Source organism: Mixophyes fleayi, chromosome 5 (genome assembly GCF_038048845.1).
Source record: "Mixophyes fleayi isolate aMixFle1 chromosome 5, aMixFle1.hap1, whole genome shotgun sequence".
NCBI lineage: Eukaryota > Metazoa > Chordata > Amphibia > Anura > Limnodynastidae > Mixophyes > Mixophyes fleayi.
The window spans coordinates 62,014,237-62,030,820 of NC_134406.1; the positions used below are offsets into that span (position 1 = coordinate 62,014,237).

A 16,584-nucleotide genomic window follows, 5' to 3' on the forward strand; every position below is an offset into this window, starting at 1 on the left:
TGTATCTTTGGTTAATCTTGCAAATCAATTAACATAGTCCAATTGCATTGATAGGTTTTAAGCTCTTATTATTCCGTAGAGTTGATATTCAGGTTAGGGAGGAACCTATAGTGCAGCTGTTATGTATGTAACACACTCTTCTACTAGTGTTATTGATGGGAGTGCCTGCACTGCCATACACAGCCATACAGCAGGTGTCATGAATACAGTCCCCACCCCTGGAACTAAGATCAGCCCTCACAATACCCTCCGCCCCAGTCCTATAACTCATTCCCAGCACCGCCTAAGGAGCAAACTACACTGCACTGTCCCCGCAGGTCCCGGTGTACAAGGAGACAGCGGCCCATAGTGAGACGTGAGCTGGAGGCACCGAGTGACGCGCTGTGAGTACTACTAGTGCCAGGCTAGTGCCAGGCTTCCGACTGAGCCACACATACAACTGCTCGGCAAGTCCCTGTACAACGCTTATATTACCGCAGGTGCAAAGGTTGCTATGCAAATACAGTACAGATAGGGAATGCATTATACTCCCAGACTGTGAAGTAGTTCAATAGAAACCTAAATTACCCATTCTACGATCATAATGATAATGATAGTAAATGACACTTATGACAACTGAACTGGGACGAGCAGCCTCTCATATGCCGCATAACAAACCATCCTGGCACCACTTACAGCTGAAGCACAGGTCCTCTGACAGACACACGGACTGTGCATGAGATCATACCTCCACTTAATGGTTGTTTGGAATACATTACTACTAATCCTCACCAAGTGAACGGACCATATTCTCCCCGGACTTGTTTCAGTTCTGTCACTTTCTTTACTGTGTGAGTCCACTTCTAGGTCATAATTCAAGGACTTGCACAGTAGTTATATCACTTACAGGAATTATACTAACCCTGTGCACTATACTGTTATCTTCTTATGTGTCTCAGTTCCTTGTTCAGCTGAACTGGTATCCTTCATATATGACATATCTTTGGGGTAGTGATTTTAAAGTGGCTACTGAATACTGATTACATGGCACTTATGCACAGTCCATTGTGTACTATATTTAACATTTGTATTTATTTGATATCAAAATTAACTTATACTATGAAGACTATTGTCAAATTATATTAAGTCTTGATTGCTAACAGACCAGTGCGCACACCTTTCAGTTTTTTATATTGACAGAATATTGATTGTATGTTAGAAAAAAATCCTTATTGATTGTGTGTGTGTTTTTAATCATAATTGTATATTTTTAGCACTATACGTTTTAAATGTCATTAGGACACAAATTTGGAGCCAGTGCAGGGATTTTCTATACAAGGAAGTAAAGCTATATACAGTCACACTACAGAAAATTTCTCCCGATGTGTTATCTTTAGCGATTTTACCAGTGACTGAAAGCCCCGATCAGCATCCCGATTTATGTGTACACACTTACATGATTTTGCACGATTTACCTTCAGATCTGTGCTCTTCATCTGTCATAATCATCTGCTGAAAAAATCAGAACTCTGTAATCTCTATGGAGATCTGCCTACACTGCTGGTCGTGAGTGCATACACACTGTAGACTTTGCCTGAGATCGCTCCATTGTTTATGGAGATTTTTAGTCCAGTTATAAAATCAAATGAAACGATACAATGTGCATTGGTATGATAAAACATGATTGTAGGAGCGTACACGCTAATGCAATATCGGACCTAACGGTTGTTTATCTTGCGATTAGCACGATAATCAAGTGAAAAACCTGTAGTGTGTACCTAGGTTAAGGCAACAGATGAGTATTGATATGTGAGGTATACAAGTCTTGGTAGCAAAAGGATAAAGCATAGAGTATCTGCAGAGGAGCAATCTTACCTTCAAGAGCTTGCAGTTGATAAGCTGAGAATGTACAGAGCATCCTTGTTGAGATACTTGGGTATACATTACATGAGAAAACACATAAAAATACATGCAACTATGGAATGCTTGGGAATTTAAATGATAATCTTTTGTAAAGTGTGCAACAGCAATGAGCACAACATAAAGATTGCTAAACTGTAACATAATGCAATGAAATAGAATCAATATGCACCACTGGTGGTTACAGTAATTGCCCTGTAGGTAATCACTGCTGCTTCAGAAGCTCTGCAGGACACCGGTTTATTGCTTTGTGCAACTTTATGGATACAGAGTGTTAAGGGATATGTAAGTGCTATCTAATATAGAAGCATGATTATGTTTTGCGGTATTGTAACAGTGAATTTACACCCTTAATATATCCTCCCACGTTACAAACTAGTATAATCTGCTGAAACCACAACTGATATTCTATATATAAAAAATCAACTGTAGATTTACACTAAAATCTCATCTAACAACTGGGAAACTTGGACTAGTAAAGACATTTTTTTCTACCAATTGTAGAAGACGGTCCAAATATAGGCACCTCTCTTTTCAGTAGAGGGATGCCGGGGTTCTCTTTGTTACCTGCTCGCTCTTACTGGCCTACAAGTTCAATATATAATTGAAAAACAGAGACACATGCACAAATTTTTTACTTCAATAAATTTTTATTGAGTTTTTCAAAATTAAATGGGTTACAGAAAAAAAGAAAGGGTGACAAGTGCAATTAAAGGAACAAATAAAAGGGGAAAAAAGGGGGGGAACCCCCACGTGGGGGGGGGGGGAAGTCACTCAATTGAGACAGCGATCTTATAACATGCACATTACTTTGAAAAGCAGAAATAAGATATACACATTGGTTTTTCATGTAGTACACCAAATGGGGACACATTAAAACCTAGGTAGCTCGAAAAACTCACAGGCAGAACCTATTCATTAAGCTGGGGTTCCTCTATGAGGGCTGCTGGAGAGGGAGAGGGTGAAAGATTTGAGGCTACCCGTGCTCTACCGGAGCCCTCTGTGACATATTCGTGCCAGCTAAACCATTTGATAATTGGATTGGAGGCGGATGACGTATAGGGCACATCCGTTGTCTCCATCTCAAAACTATACTGGATTTTAGACACGACCTTAGTGATGCTGGGGGGAGCAGGGGACTTCTAGTTCTGAGCTTTTGCTGCTCTAGCAGCTATTAGTATGTGTCCTAATAGATAGCGCTTATAGCTAGGGATCACAGGCTGATATATATGTAAGAGGGCTACCCCCGGGTCAAGAGTGATAGAAACTTGCAGGACCTCCGAGATCAAAGTGGATACCTCACCCCAGAACGCCTGAATCACCGGGCATGTCCAAAAGACATGATAAACATCTGCTATCTGACCACATTGACGCCAGCAGAATTTAGACTGACTTGGCCATATCTTATGAAGGTGATCCGGGGTGAGATAGAGCCGATTGAGGAGCTTAACATGCATTTCGGTGTGATTAATGCATCTAGACATGACACATGCACAAATTTTAACATGGCACCTGAAGTGAGTATCCTGGCAACGTGAAAGACAGTCTGGTTGCCAGCATCTAACGGTTTCTTCAATGACTAGTTCATTTTTCATAGTTAAAATCATTACATTTGGTACTACAACCTACTGTAATAACTCAACTGATAGTTGAAATATGTATGTAATAATGACAATGCTATTTGACAGGTAGGTTGTGAATAACTGAGTTCCTTAGCAAAAGGTGAAACAAACTGGATTGAATTGATTGTTACCATAGTTGCAGATGTTGCTGAGGAAGTTCATATGTTATCAAGATATCTGTTAAATAGTACAAATAGCAACATTGGGCCTGATTCATTAAGGGAAGTAAAGTAAAAAATGAGTAACTTTTCACCTTTACAAAATCATGTTGCATTGGAGGGGCAGGTAAATTTAAACTGTGGGAACAGATCTATAATTGGGGTAGAGCATGTCCTAGATCAACTTTAAATGTCAGTGCAAAAATAAAGCTATTAAATATTTATGTCCTACATGAAAAAACAGCCAGTATTTTCCTTATGTGCAAAGTAATAAACTAATTTGCACCCCTCATATTGCAACATGGTTTTGCCAAGGTGCAATGTTACTCATTTATTTGCTTTCCTTTACTTAATGAATCGGGCCCATAGAGGTTAAAGTGGCTTATCCACAATGGTTGCTGGGTGTGCAGTACACATAGACCCACAAATCAGGGGAGCCCCTGTGCTGGCCTCTGACATATAGGTTCTGGCCCACTATGAACCTAGAGTAGTACTGCCGCAATTTGAATTTGTCCTGCTTCTGGACGACCTCGATGAAAGCAGGAACTCCATGTAGCTGGTTCTGCACCACTTAGCATAGTGCTCACTCTCTGACAATGCTGCTGCATCTCAGAGCTGGGTCCTCCTCTCCTAGCTTCCTGTCCAGACTTCATATGTCACATGACACACAAGACAATTCACAGATCCATCCACCAGCAGATTCTCTCTCTTAGGGACATATTCAATTGTTTGAATATCCCGCGGTGTTAAAAGTATTACCGTTATTATGGTAATACTAAGCCGTATTTCAGCTCGCAGCTCCCTGAGCCGCGAGCTGAAATCCAGCGTGAAAGGTACCGTAATAACGGTATTTACGTGCACTATTACCGTAATGACTGTAATAGTGCGCGCGCAGCGTTACTTTAGCCAGTACCACCAACAATTTAATATGCCCCTTAATGTAGGAGTGCAGGGGCGCACGCAGGATTGTCAGGGGGGGGTTCCCCCTTCCCCCTGACCCAAAAAAACCCAAAAACATGAGAGAGAGCGCATGTGCAGCAGCTCCGTTTCAGCAGCGCTGTCCTATACAGCAGCCGCGGCGCTGCCAAAAAAGCAGCCGCGGACGCTTCTTTGACAGCGCCGCGGCTGCTGTATAGGACAGTGCCGATATGGTGGGCACTGAGTTAGCGCAGGGGAGGGGGGGGTTTCTGGAGACTCAGAAACCCCCCAAGCGTGCGCCACTGGAGTGGGGAAGCTGAAGCCATAAGTTTAAATGTACAGTTCACCAGACTCTTTAGAGCAGGGGTGGGCAAACCTGTCCTCAAGGGCCATATCCAGTTCATGTTTTTAGGATTTCTTTAATCATGTACAGCTGAGTTAATCTATTTGGCTGGGTCAGTAATTATCCCACCTGTTTCTACAGACAGAAATCCTAAAAACATGAACTGGATATGGCCCTTGAGGACAGGTTTGCCCACCCCTGCTTTAGAGAAACATAGTGCTTGATTCATTAAGGCACGCATACTGAGCGCAACACGCACTTGTTTTAAAACACATGTAAATCGGCACTGCCTATGCAAATTCATCAAGGCACGAATTTTAAAATACGTGCAGTGTTCAATTTGGTTGTAGATCTATTGTGCTCTACTACAGAAGACACTGCAGGATACACCCAAAAGTCTATGTGAATAATAAATTTGCAAACAAACACACAAAAAAAAAAAAAAATGAATGCAACCAGTTAATAATAAAGGCATTCATAATATTTTTACCAAGAAATACATTTATTAGGAAGATCTTAATGTCTACTGAACATAAAATATGCTTTTAAAGTTGCTCCTGATTGCAAACACATATTATAGCATGTACACGAGACTGTCATCACTAGTGATCCGGAAGAAAATCAAGTAACTCTGAGATGCCCAGAGCTTGATTCAGACGTGAGTGTGGCATGCCCTTACTGTACATGGACTATGGCAAAATGCCCCTTCCCCGCCCTGTTCACTCCCCGAAATCATAGGCTATAGTAAGTGCCCTTTGCGTTCGAAGATGCTGCGTTTACTGGTGTATGTCCTGTAAAATTCGCTCAAAGTTCGCAGATACGTGCCTTGATGATTCAGGCCCATAGTGTGAAATCTAACCCTTAGATAGATAAAACATTGAATATAGCACAATGTAATTAAAAATAAAGCAAAATAATGTATGTGTGCATTGGTTAAATGAGTGGCTTGTACATTTCAGTGCTGAGGTGCTGTGAAAATTAAAAAGTAGATTTTGGTACAAAATAGAATGTATTGCATTTGAGCCAAGCACAGAATGGAAAAGACAATGACCAATTCTGCTCCGTTGACAGAAACAGCTATAGGAAACATTCCCCACTCCCCTATTTAAGACAGAGCTTACAATTTCGCTCATTCCTGTACACTATTTGATTAGCACTGAATCACAGCATAGGAAAGTATAAATAATAAATAAATATTGCAAAACACACACAGGTGACTTGTTTGCTATTATACCTTCAACCCCACCCAGTTCACTAAACATACTGTTCCGCTTCATCACAGATTTTCCAAATTTTGTAACCTATGTTAAATTAAAGAAACCCACCTACACTTTTTCTTTTAGATATATCAACCATCCTGCCACCAAATGGCAAACTCCATCTTGCTCCCATTTTTTCCCAGCTTCCAAGTTACTTATCCTGTGTTTCTCATTAATGGTGAGCCCCCTAGGATGCGTGAAGGGGCTGGCCGGCAGACTTTAGCCCCGGGGGGCAATCTCACAGCACTGGCCCATAAGTAGCAGCCCAGCCTTAAAGTGTGTTTTTCAGTACATTATATATTTCATAAGATAAAAAGAGGCTTTTTTGGTGTTACTTAATCAGGACTTTATTATTATAAATAATTAAAATAAATAATTTAACCAAAAACATATATGCATAAATAACCTTTACAAAAATATCTTATATTTTTATATATAATTAGCTGAATGCCCAGTGTACCTGGGACTCACCGTTCAGCCGCAGGGCGGCAATGAAGATTTCCACTGTCTGGCTATGCCTGGGAGCAGCTGCTGAGGCTACGCATGCGCAGCAGCTCCATTTCGCCAATGATAGGCTAAACCGCTGTTGCGCGTTCCTGTACAACGGGTTTAGCATGTTTACATGCTTTTGCCTGTTTGTCCGTGGAGGTGGGAGGGGGTTTAGCAATAGATTATATAATATTGTTCTATTACAGTACTGAACCCAGGGGCTGATTTATCAAAGTGCAAAAAGCCATTTTGCTTTAAAAAACTGAAGTTTTTTCCAGCAAAATTACTTGGTTTTGCTCTGCAAAATACTAATGGGGTTATCTCTGGCGATAACCCTTGTTGGGAGAACCTATTTATCAAGCACTATTAATAGATCATCATGCAAATAGCACTACACTATTTCTATGATTGTCTATTCACACACATACACAAAAAATGCTATTTTTATAACAATAAAAATGAATAAGATAATATTAAAAAACTAAGCATACACTTACCTGAATAAAAGTGATTGTAATTTCTTTCTTTCTGTTTTTATTTCTTCTTGATGTGCTTTCCTTGCTCTTGTCTTAAATAATGGCTACTGGGGTGGGTGTTTGTCCAGTCCTGCCTATATGGGAGCCTCCTACTGTATTGGAAGCTCCCATATATATATTGGTGGGCAAGCCACCAGTAAATAAAGAAAAAAATAAATATATATATTTATATTTATTATTTTTTATATATATTAATTACTTATTTATTTTATTTATATATGTATATATTAATTTATACATTTATATATATATTTATTAATTAATCTTTACCTACTTCATGGGAGCCTCCTAGTGATATGAATATGATTGGGGCTGCCCAATCATATCTAGAGAATTGTACTAGGGGGGGGGAGAGGCAGGACACAGGGTGTCAATCTGACACCCTGGCCTTCAGTGATTTGCTGCTACAGGGCTCCCGTAGGCTATGGGAGAAGCCTTGTAGCACTGTCCACAGAGCGATATTGTCATTCTGTATATGCGGAGCTGTCCGCATATACAGAATGCTATCCGGTGCACAGGCGGCCGCATCATATGTCACTTGATGTGGCTGCGTCATTCATTACTAAAATATTGTACTACAACTTGTAGTACAATATTTTAATATTGAGTGACGTGGCCGCATCGCGTAACATGTGATGTGGCCGACTGTGCACTGGATAGCATTCTGTATATGCGGATGGCACCGCATATAGAAACAGGCGGCCCAAGGGAGGTACTAGACTGAGCGGACCGGGGGGCATATGCCCCCTGGCCCAGCCCACCACCGGGTGCGCAGTAGCCTGACGAGCTTTCAATGATTGCTCTGCTTCCTGCAGATGTATCTATAATGACTGGTTGGCTGCCACCCAGACACTAATCCCTACATCCACTGCTCATTCCAAATGTTTTGATAACACTGATTAGATAGCTGGCGTGCCGTACATTGTAATAAATACATTTTAAGTGCTGTATTCATGTCAAATTGACTACACTGATAATGGATGGCAGAGGGATAATTTGGCAAATTATGACTATTGCATTTAGATTATACAAAAAAGTTTGGATGTTTTGACATAATTAAGGATAACTTAATTCTCTTGAACTAGTCCAGGGGCATGCATCTGGAGGAGCAGAACCATGTCTGCATTACTGGCTTTAGTAGTAGGACCACTGGACCTGACCTTAGGCTGGCAGAAGTTCAGAGGACGCTCTTTCTTTGTCTGTCAAACTGATTTTCGTTCATCAGTAAAGAAAACTGAAGTGAGGAAATTAGATAATCAACTGCTGTAAGTTTAACTGAGATGAGGATGAATTGTGTAAGGTATTACCCTGCTGCGGTGTCCACTGAAGGAGGGGTCAGAGGGCTGCAATGCACTACACAGCGCACTCTGAAATACCGCTCAACATTTAGAGATCCAGAATCGGGACAAAATAGGCCATGCCCGTGATCTACACAGACCCCGTCCTGACCGACCCCAAAATGCCCAAGTTTTGGCAAAATTCCACCCATTTTCGAGTAAAGCCCTGCCCCTTTAGAGTTCCGAAATTTGGGACTGTCCCGCTGAAAGCACTACAACTTCATGATGTATGAGGTCTGTGCAGAGTGCCAGTGACATCATCAGTGGGAGTCATCAGAGTGCCAGTGACATCATCAGTGGGAGTCACCAGAGTTCTGCATGTTTCCTTGCCATATAGGGTAGCAGAGGCGAGAAGTGCTGTGAAGACCAGAACCCTCTGGACCCTGCAGCAGGTAGAAACCTGTGGGAGAGAGCTTTAGGCACACATGACAAGGGGATAGTGGTGTGGGGGTATATGTGCCAAGGGGAATAACGGGGATGGCATATCACATATACAGCAGGTGAAATAAGTATTGAAAACATCAACATTTTTCTCAGTAACTATATATTTAATGTGGCTATTGTAATGAAATTTACACCAAATGTCAACAACAACCCTTGCAATCCACACATGCAAAGAAATCAAACCATAGATGTCCATAATTTAAGTTTTGTGTAATAATGTGAGATGACACAGGGAAAAAGTATTGAACACGCTTCCTGAAATTTATTTAATATTTTGTACAAAACCCTTTGTTGGTAATGACAGCTACAAGACGCCTCCTGTATGGAGAAACTAGTCAGGTGTGATTTTACCCCAGGAGGTTCTGTGGACTTCTTCTATGAACTCTGATCTTTAGTTCTTTCCATAGATTTTCAATTGGATTCAAGTCAGGTGTTTGGCTGGGCCATTCTAGCAGCTTTAATTTCTTTCTCTGAAACCAATTAAGAGTGTTATTAGCTGTGTGTTTGGGACCATTGTCTTCCTGAAATGTCCACCCTTGTTTCATCTTCATCATCCTGGTAGATGGCAGCAGAAGAATGTCTTGGTACATTTATCCATTCATCCTTCCTTCAGTCATATGCAGTATGCCAGTACTGTGTGCAGAAAACAGCCCCACACTATCATGTTCCCACCTCCACACTTCACTGTTGGTATGATGTTTTTGGGGTGATGTACAGTTCCATTTCTCCTCTAAACATGGTGTGTATTATGGCATCCAAAGATTTCAATTTTGCTCTCATCTGACCACACTATATTCTCCCAGTATTTCACAGGCTTCTCCAAATGTTGTGCAGCAAACTTTAAATGAGCTTCAATATGTTTTTCTTCAGCAAAGGAGTCTTGCGTGGTGAGCATGCATACAGGCCATGGCGGTTGAGTGCATTACTTATTGTTTTCTTTGAAACAATTGTACCTGATAATTCCAGGTCTTTCTGAAGCTCTCCACAAGTGGTCCTTGGTTCTGGGACAACTCTTCTGATAATTTTTTTCACTCCTCTGTCAGAAATCTTGCGAGTTGCACCTGGTTGTGGCCGGTTTATGGTGAAATGATGTTCTTTCCATTTCCGGATTATGGCCCCAACAGTAATCACTGAAACATTCAGCAGTTTAGAGATTCTTCTGTAACCAATGCCATCAGTATGTTTTGGAACAAGAAGGTAGCGAAGGTCTTGAAAGAGCTCTTTGCTTTTACCCATCATGAGATGTTTCTTGTGTGACACCTTCATAATGAGACATCTTTTTATAGGCCATCAGTTGTGGGTGAACCAGCTGGAAGGATTGCTTTTTGATTACTGACAGATTTCAGCTGGTGTCTTGGCTTTCCATGCCTTTCTTCATGTGTCATTTCACATGATTACACAAAACTTAAATTATGGACATCTATGGTTTGATTTCTTTGCGTGTGGATTGAAAGGGTTATTGCTGACATTTGGTGTAAATTTCATTACAATAGCCACATTAAATATATATTTACTGACAAAATTGTTGATGTATTCAATACTTATTTCACCCGCTGTATGTTCCTACACCATTCTCCCCTTGTCACATATAAAGCACTATTCTTCACAAGAGCCCACTAAGGTTTATTAAGCTCCCTTATTAGGTGTAGCACAAGCACAGTCTAAGCTGACTGACAGCTTTGTTCTCATCCTCTCAAACGTACTGTATTTCTGTATCATGTAAGTTTTCTGTCAATCATAGGAAGATACTACCTAAATGAAGGTGGAACTGGGCGCTTATAGACCCAGGGCCGGTGCTAGGGTCCATGGCGCCCTAGGCACTTTCTCAAAATCGGCTCCCCCCCCCCCCCCAAATAAAAATCGGCGCCCCCCCCCCCCGCGCCGCAGGAACACTTTGACAATCAAATAAAAATAAATACATTTAAAAAAAATAATAATATTCTATTTACTTACTTTTTTTCTCTTTATCAGCAGATGCAGGGGGCTCTTCACACTTCTTCTGTTCTCTCCACTGGCTGCCAAAAACACTCCTCGGCTTCCAAAAACACAGAGGAGGGGGGGTGGAGCGGAGCAGTGCATGCTGGGAGGGGAGGGGACTCTGGGAAATAACCTTATTCACACTGTCTGTCAGTGACAGTGTGAGAACACGGGGGGTGGGGATAGCATTTCTCTGGACCTGGAAGACGCCGCCGAAGAAGACTGATATCACAGGATCACTGACTGATGTCATTGGTCATGTGTGAGTGCTGCGCGGACGGGGGCATCCATAAAAAAAAAAAAAAAGGAAACAGCAGGCGCCATTCCGCTGTACTATGTCCCAAACACCGCTGACTAGATTACAAAATATAGTCAGCGGCGCCCTGCAGGTCCCGGCGCCCTAGGCAACTGCCTAAGGTTGCCTAATGGGAGCGCCGGGCCTGTATAGACCCATGGTAGAGTAAGTGTCTAAGTAATCTATCATTGCTCTTTCAATGAACATATAGCTGTTTTATATCATTCACTGCATTTATGGTATGTGGCTTCGAAGTTCAAGAGGCTTTTGCAAGTTGTAAAGCAATAAAAGCAAACTTTGGTAGCCTTTTACAGAGGCAAAAGGCATTTATGATATAGATATATATATATATAGTATATTCTCTAACATGATTTTCAAGAATCTCATGAATTCCTTTGTTTCATATAATATTGGGAAGTGTTGAGAAGTAGTTAGAACTTTAATGGAAAATACATCTAGATAAACTCAGTTGCCACATTATTCGGTACATCAGCTCATTAATGCAAATATCTAATCAAGCAATCATGCAGCAACATGTCAGTGCATAATAGCATACATACAAGGTCAAGAGGTTCAGTTGTTGTTCAGACCAAACACCACAAGGAAAAAGAAATGTGACCTAAGTGACTTTGACCATGGAATGACTGTCGGTGCAAGAAGGGGTGGTTTGAATATCTCAGACACTACTGATCTTTTGGGATTTTCGGATTTTTAGAGTATACAGAGTATGTTGTGCAAAACAAAAACATCCAGTAAATGGCAGTTCTGTGGGTGACAACACCTTGTTAATGAGAGAGATCAGAGGAGCATTGCAGACTGGTTCAAGCTAACCGGAAGGTGACAGTAACTCATATAACCATGTGCTACAACAGTGGTATGTTGAAGGGCGTCTCTGAACGCGTAGCACATCCAACCTTGCAGTGGATGGGCCATAGCAGCAGAAAACCACACCGGGTTCCACTCCTGTCAGCTAAGAACAGACAACTAAGGCTACAATGGGCACAGGCTCAACAACACTGGACAGCTGAAGATTGGAAAAACATTGCTTGGACTGACGAATCTCAATTTCTGCTGGAACATGCAGATGACAGGGTCAAATATTGGCGTAAACAATATGAATCCGTGGATCCATCCTGTTTTGTGTCAACCATGCAGACTGCTGGTTGTGGTGATGTAATGGTGTGGGGAGTATTGTCTTGGCACACATTAGTCCTATTAGCATCAATTGAGGCTTTAAATACCACATCATACTTGAGTATTTTTGCTGACCATGTCCATCCCTTTATGGCCACAGTCTACATATCATCTAATGGCTACTTCCAGCAGGATAACGCACCATGTCACAAAGCACAAGTTATCTCAATCCATAATCCACAAACATGACAATGAGTCCAATGCACCCCAATGGCCTCCACAGTCACCAGATCGCAGTCTAATATAGCACCGTTTGGAGATTCATAGGGTGCATTAGTAGCTGAATAATCTGCAGCAACTGCGTGATGTGATCATATCAACGTGGACCAGAATCTCTAAGGAATGTTTTCTGCATCTTGTTGACTCCGTGCCACCAAAAAGTCAGGCGGTTCTGGGGACAAGGGGGGGTTCTGCTCAGTGCTATAAAAGGTTACCTAATAAAGTGGCCGCTGAGTGGATATTAATAATTTAATAACCAGTTTGTTTGGTGAATAACATTTTTGTTTATTGCTAATCTTGTAAACAAACCACCTTCTCTATTAGGTTCATATTACTTTTTTTTTGCCAGCATGGGTCTGCTTCCATTACGTTACTTTACAGAAGTAGTTATCTTTGTAAAGTTTGAATACAAATGTATTTTTTAATTCCAGGAAAACACTTATCAGCAGTAAAGGAGATACAAAGTGAGTTTCAAGGTTAAATGAATCATAATATGAAGCTACAGTAAAATGAATGAAATCATGTTCTGATATGAAGTATAAGGGTCAATGGTTTGTAACTCTTTTAGAGCTTGCTCACATCTTTTCAGACACTAAGTAATGCCTGAAATATGCAGTAAAATAGAATAAGAGGATCTTATGGGCTTGTTCCCTCCACTGTGATCTAAATGTTTAACCCTGCGTTTAAAATATTAGCACACGGCATAATCTATATCTCATGACACTAGCAGTACAACAGTTTGTACTGGTAAAAGGGAAAAACATGTAAAGCTCACGAGGGAACACATTAAAAATGCTCTATTAAAACTTGTCTAAACTAATGGGCATATTCAATTGTTTGAATATCCCGCCGCGTTAAAACTATTACGGTAATAGTAAGCTGGATTTCAGCTCGCGGCTCAGGGAGCTGCGAGCTGAAATCCAGCAGGAAAACTACCGTAATAACGGTAATAGTGCACAGAGCGCGAGAGTTTCGGCGTTTCTGCCGACAATGAATGTGCCCCGAAGAGTTTTTTTTCATGCTCCTTACACATTTTCCAGTGCATATGTGTGTAAAGGAGCCCTGTAAGTTTTGTATATGTTTATTTATGTGATTTATCTTGCTTATTTGAAAACCAATAACATATTATGTTTCATTTTGACTGATACCTTTTATATCTGTAAATATGAACTTTGGAACATAATGTATATACATAAGGTACATGAAGTATTGATCAGTGCAGATTGCTGTGCTTTGCTAATGTAACATTCAGGATTTTAGTTCCTCATTTCTTATTTTCTTATCTTTTTTTTTCTTTCCGACTGTTTGCAAATCTTTTATCTGCTGTTGATTGCGACATATCCACTCTTACAAGTCTGACGTATATTGCCCCAAGCTCACACTCACTGGTCTGCAGCATATTGCTCCAAGCCCACGCTCAGAGATCTGCAGCATATTGCTCCAAGCCCACGCTCAGAGGTCTGCAGCATATTGCTCCAAGCCCACACTCACAGGTCTGCAGCATATTGCTCCAAGCCCACACTCACAGGTCTGCAGCATATTGCTCCAAGCCCACACTCACAGGTCTGCAGCATATTGCTCCAAGCCCACACTCACAGGTCTGCAGCATATTGCCTCGAGCCCACACTCGCACATCTTCAGCATATTGCCCCAAGCCCACACTCACAAGCTTGTTGCATATTGCCACAGGCCTTCACCATATATATGTATTCTCCATTTGCATCAGTGCCTCCCACATACACACACACTGTTGATTTGATCTACTCCAGGGACCCCTGAGTAGGAAAATTGGTTGGTAAAGTCCACTGAGTCATCAACTAATGGAATAAATATTATTTGTGCAGCACTGTTTAATATTATTGCACTACACATATATAAATAAATGTAATTATGTTTTGTCTATCCTTCTTCCACTCTCTCCACTGCCCACAACACAATCTGCAGCCCATAATCCCCTGCCAATTCCAACTGCTAGACATCCCCTATTTTCACTGGTCCTCACTGCCACATTACTCCCATTTGTCGCACACCCACTACTGCCACTGTACATGGCTGTACACTTTTAAAACGTATATCACTTGCCTGCCACCACTCTGTATTGCCAGACTCTGGGACAATATCCCTGTACCCCTCATGGGAATAAATTTATCAAGCTGCGAGTTTCTGGCGGGTTTTATAAGTAGAGATGTTGTCTATAACAACTAAAGATGAGCGGGCTCGGATTTCGCTAATCCGAGCCTACCCGAACAGTGCGGATCCGACGGGATCCGAGCACTGTTCGGCTACTTCCGGCCGCCAAAGGAATCCAAAACGAGGCTATGACATCCAAGTCTCGCATCGGATCTCGCGAGACTCTGATGTCATAAATGCCCCGCTCGCGGCCGCCATCTTCATTCTCCCTGTGGTTACAGAAGAGGGAGGTTGTTGAGATCCTGTGCTCTGTCCTGCTGATTAGTTTAGTAGTCAAGTGGTGCTCTGTCCTGCTGAGTCCAGAAGTACTTTGTCCAGTGCTCTGTCCTGCTGATTCCAGTGGTGCTTTGGCCAGTGTCTGTCCTGCTGAGTCCAGTGGTGCTTTTGTCCTGTATTTTTTTCTGCTAAGTCCATAGTAATTTGATAATTATCCAAAAATCTTAAAAAAAAATAAAAAAAAAAATACCCAAAAAATAATTTAGAAAAAATATAAAAACATAATTTTAAAAAGTATAAAAAATATTTATAGAGCAATATATTCTTGCAGTCCCAAAAAATAGGAACTGCAATCAATATTACTACGTTCACTGTTTCTGCAGTCTAAAAAAATAGGAACTGCAATCAATATTACTACGTTCACTGTTTCTGCAGTCCCAAAGAATAGGAACTGCAATCTATATTACTACGTTCACTGTTTCTGCAGTGCATAAATATTAGTATCAGATATTAAACTACGTTCACTGTTCCTGCAGTGCATAAATATTAGTATCAGATATTAAACTACGTTCACTGTTCCTGCAGTGCATAAATATTAGTATCAGATATTAAACTACGTTCACTGTTCATGCTACATCAAAAAAGCATGAACCTGCCCTGCCATCAACTAAAACAAGAGGTAGTGACGCGCTTGAACTACACCCTCTATATGCTGCAGAGGATGGAGGAGCAGCTAAAAAGCCATTCAAGCCTACACAGCCACCTACGATGGGCCACGTGTTTGTGCCGCCCACTTGTGTCGCTTAGCTTAGTCATCCAGCTACCTCTGTGCAACATTTTGGACTAAAAACAATATTGTGAGGTGTGAGGTGTTCACAATAGACTGGAAATTAGTGGAAATGAATGTTATTGAGCTTAATAATAGTGTAGGAGTGAAAACAAACCCAAAATATGGATTTTAGCACTTTTTATGCTTTTTAAAAAAAAAAATCAAAACCCAAAATCAGAACCAAAACCTTTCGTGGGGTGTTTTGGCAAAACAAATCAGAACCCAAAACCTCAAGCTAATCAAAACCCAAAACACCAAAAATGGCCGGTGCACACCCTTAATAACAACCAATCAGATTCTAGCTATTATTTTGTAGAATGTACTAAATAAATGATAATTACAATCAGTGTTTTCTATAGGAAATATCTCCACTTTTCAAACTACCTGGAAACTCAGTGTGATACATTTACCCCATAGTTGGAATTGTTGTGATGAGCAGTGAGATCAATCCACTCAGTCCAGATCACTTTCTCATCACTTTCAACCCGGGAAACATGTCATATAAAGAAGCTTCGCCAAACAGGGAGACTACATTCATTAAATGTATGTGTGTGTGTAATATATATATATATATATATATATATATATATATATATGTATATGTATATGTATATGTATGTGTGTGTGTGTGTGTGTATATGTATATAAATATTATATTT

At 40.9% G+C, this 16,584-nt stretch overlaps 1 protein-coding gene across 1 annotated transcript in view; it reads left to right on the forward strand.

The window, feature by feature from the left end:
- The first annotated feature begins 247 nt into the window (after window positions 1-247).
- WIPF3 (WAS/WASL interacting protein family member 3) overlaps window positions 248-16,584 on the forward strand; it is a 54,933-nt gene continuing 38,596 nt past the window's right edge. The window contains exon 1 of the mRNA XM_075212292.1: window positions 248-383. The gene's annotated coding sequence lies outside the window, so the exon portion shown is untranslated. The remainder of the gene's footprint in view (window positions 384-16,584) is intronic.